Genomic DNA, 4,336 nt, shown 5'->3' on the forward strand with positions numbered 1-4,336 from the left:
CAGATTGCTCGATGAAGAGCGTCAGAGAGGAGAGCGATTAGGTGTTAGCCGCCAGGCTTTGGCGCGCTGTAGTAGGTGCAGAGAGACTGGCCATAACTCGCGTACGTGCAAGAAAGATACTCTAGGTACTGCTTAATCTATTATGTTAATATGTAGTAAAACAACTATATTGTGGTGGAACTACAGGCTTATAGAGGTGCGCAGGTTTGGTGGGGTGCGGCGCTCGCTTGCCTGCGGCGCTCGCTTGCCACATACGTTAGTGTTTTTAATTGTTTTTGGTTTCGTTTGGTAGTCTCCCTATTAGTCATCAGGGCGGTCTGTGCGTTCTCGAAGATTTTCGCATTTCGAACACGTCGCAAGAATACCGACAATACCCCCTCTAGCACCTCAACAAGATGGCTGCACACATTAGAGGTGGCGTAAATCGGTTTCTCGCGACGTGTTACCCCTATATCTGATAGAAAATTGACGAGTTTTGATGAAAGATTTCTGCTTAAAAGTTGGTGTGTGTGTCTTAAGACAGTTAAACTCTATGTAATAGTCTCTTACTAAGAGCTTGCCTTGTTTAAGAGTTAAAAGGCGATTAAGTGCTTTAGACTTCTAGTGTGGGTCGTTAAACTGCTGGTCCATAAAGCTCTAGAGGTCTTTAATGTGGCGTTTACTCTGGTTCTGTATTGCCTAGGGTAGAAGTACATCCGCTGCCTTGCCCGTACACCTACTAACCACGTACTCGATCTAAGCGAGGCTTAAAGTTCTTTCGTACTCGTGCTAGAGCTTAGCTTAAGTCTTATATTTAAACGCTACGTACTTTGTTTAATCTCTATTAAATGGTTCTAGGTGCGAGAACTTGTTCCTGCGCGCAGCTGGCTTGGCGATTGCAGCTGCTGCTAGGGGAGGCGTGAAGGCTCTATAGGACGACTCTAAACGCCCCTCAGCTTGGTTACGCTCGAGTGCCACGAGCCGTTCCGTTAGCACCTAGTTCTGGGCTGTTAACCGATTCATCAGCTCCATCATCTAGGCCATGGCATCCTAGTTGGCCTTCGGCGAGCCTCCTTGCCTTAGTGAGCCCTTTCCTCCCACGACGGCCGATCGTTTGGCGACCGCTTCAATCGTTGGCCTAATTGCTGCCTCCTTCTATCCGTCCTCTCTAAGCATTTGTGTAATTTCGCGCAGGATCTCTTTATCTGATACTCCTGCCTAGTTCTTGGCAGCAGCGTACGCCGCTAGCTCTTCCACATTCAAGTTTGGAACGTTAATCTCCATTGCCTAATTCGTTTTAGACGTCTTGTTCTTTGCCTGCTAATATGCAGGGCTTCTAATTGCTCTTCGATCCGCTCGCGCAGTCCTAGACTACGGCCTACTCCTCGTTGGTAAGGACTAGTAGGGCTTCCCACAACCGTACTTCCTTTCTAGTTAGATATAAACAGCGTTCAGCTGTTATCGTGTCGCGTCCCTAGAAAGAATCGCGTCTTACCGTCTCGCTTGTAGGATCTCGTCTTCCTGTTAAAGAGATATCGCACGGCCTGCACCTTGTCTAATAGAGGATCAACAGGACTACTCTACAGCGCACGTTTCTAGCTACCCTTGTCAAGGCTTAAATGTCCTTTAGATAGTTTATCACGTTAGGCTGTGCCTATAGCTTAGTTTTCCAAGACATAGTAGGACTTTTCTAACAGATCCTAGGCAACTAGCTTGCCTACTGTCTCTTACGGCCAAACTTCCTGCGAAGCTCTGCCCTTGGTGTACTATCTTACGACGATCCACCCACACGCTGTACTAACAGCCTTTCGTACCTATTATAGCACTAATTCTGTGTTATTAGTTTAAGCTAACAACGCGTTCTAAAACTTAGTTAGAAGACAGTCTACTTAGGGCTTATATCTAATTAGGATCAAATACAAAATATAAAGGGCTGCGCTCTAGGGAGCAATCGCGAGGTATACAAGAGGTTGTATTTAATAGAGAGCTATAGAGTCTACTTGCGTGGTATTTATTTACTTGTCAGAGAAAGGTTGCACCAAGTGTCTGAGCGCGTCGTCTGGGCGCCGCTCAGGCCTCGCACAGATGCCGGGTTGCAGAGTAAGACCTGGCGTCTGCTGCTTGACCGAGATTCCATCGAGGAGCTATCCAAAGGGCGTTCAGCCCGTTACATAATACGTAGCTTTTAACACTGAAGAAGAGGAGAGCACTAAAGTAGTTGTTATAATTACAACGCTAAGAGGCACTTAATAAGATAAAATACTTACCTATAGTCTTAAAGTTATCATAGAGTAGGTTAGAAATGGAGAAATTAATCTAAAATAAATAATAATTAGAAAGATAGCCTTATATAATGATAGCTAGGTAGTTTTTAAAGGGGTATCTATTAAGTTATAGCTTATGATTTTCTAGTGAATCGCGAAGGACATGTAACGGGTCGAGTCCTATTAGACTGCGCACGCAACTACAACGCGCCCACCGCGCCAAAAAGGCTGGCACAAGATATCAGAGCTGCTGATATCGTTGCGTAGTTGATACATAAGATAGCCACCGCTATCTGTACTGTAGCGGGCTACCTAGCCCGTTACACTGACTATCTATTTACATAAGTAGAGTGCGTTAACGTGCAGGGTCAGTAAGCTGGGCAGATCAGTAAGCTGGGCACCCCACCAAACTTGACGCGACGCTCTACACAACCACCACCATGCCGCGACAACAACGTTCTATACATACTTCTCGTGAAGGCAGAATAAGCCTTGCTATCGCGTCTTATTGTAATAATCTAAAATAATCTATCCGTGCTCTTGCAAAACGATATAATGTGCCACAATTAACACTACATACTCGCGTTTATAGTACTTAGCCACGACTAGAGCTATAGTCTATTAACTATAAGCTATTGTCCATTAAAGAGCAGTCCCTTGTGTAGTGGATCTTGGACCTTGGCTATCGTGGTTTTCTACCCTATATTATCGACGTACGACGGATAGCAGACGCGTTACTCGCCGCGCGAGGCCAAGATCTACCTCCACAACCTGTAGGCAAGAAATGGGTGTCGCGCTTTATCTATGTAGAGCTAGCTAGAGCTTCAGACGAAGTAGAGTAGAAGGCTTAACAGCTAGCGCGCCTAGTACGAAGATCCTGCTACAATCGTAGCGTGATTTAAGTTAGTAGAGGAGACGCGCTAGACGTACAGCGTGCTAGACTAGGATATCTATAACTGTCAGACTGTGAGGGGTTTCTGATCAAGGACTGTTTTTGGGTCACTGTGATAAAAGACTGTGATAAACTTAAGTATAGAAACTGAGTGTATTAAGTTGTTGTGTGTTCTGTCGTCTGTAGGGGCGCGAGGGCGCGCCCCTTATAAGAGCTATCGCTATTGCTTTTTGTATTAGGTAGGCCGCTAAGTATCAGCCTCGCCTAGGGTTAGGTCTTGGCGATCAGCCCTGACTGGTTGGGATCACAGAATCCTGGTGCTCGAGTCCGCACCCGGATTCTGCCACTTATCTAACACACCCCCTCAGCTTAGAGCCAATTAGGATTACAAGCTGGAATATCGGTTAGTTAGATCGCTAGACGCTCAATTTGATCCTAGATCTCGAGCAGAGCCATTTTTCGGGTTGCTTCTTAAGTCCGGCTTTCTACTAGCCCCAGTTGAGTCAGAAATCGCTGCCACTGGTTTACTGGGAGAGCTTTGGTGAGTCCGTCTGCTGTCATTTCTGTCGATTGGGTGTAGGTGACTTTGATCCGTCCGCTGGCGACTTCTTGTCTTAGCCAGTGATGGTGGATATCCACGTGTCGAAGCTTAGTTTAGAGTCTTGATATCTCCTAAGTAACTAGCCAGATAGTTTGTTGGTTATCGCACTGGATTTTGATCTGATCTAGTAGGTCAACCTTAAGTTCTTTGATTAGTCTTGATATGAAAATGGCTTCCTTAGCTACTTGTGATAGTGCCAAAAGCTCAGCCTCAGTAGTAGACGTAGTAACTGTATCTTACTTGCTAGCTCGCCAGGCGATAAGTCCGCCAAATAGCTTAATCGTGTAGCCTTGAGAGCTTTTGCGATCCAGTGTATTGTTAGCAAATGATGCGTCACTAGCCACTTGCATAGAATTGCCCAATCTCAGCTGCAGCGCTAGGAGCTTGGTCTCTTCGAGGTAGAGTAGCACTCGATCCGCAGCCCTCTGGTGTTCCTGGCTGGGATTAGAGAGAAACCTAGCTAGGCGGGACGTTGCAAAGGCAATATCCGGCCTAGTATTGACAGCTGCGTAGAGTAGGGATCCAATCTTGCGTTGATACTTGGTGATTTCTAGTGGAGTAGCTAGCCCGTCTCGTGGCTTCAGCTCAGCACTGCCTATT

This window comes from Exserohilum turcica (genome assembly GCF_000359705.1).
Source record: "Exserohilum turcica Et28A unplaced genomic scaffold SETTUscaffold_13, whole genome shotgun sequence".
Taxonomy (NCBI): domain Eukaryota; kingdom Fungi; phylum Ascomycota; class Dothideomycetes; order Pleosporales; family Pleosporaceae; genus Exserohilum; species Exserohilum turcicum.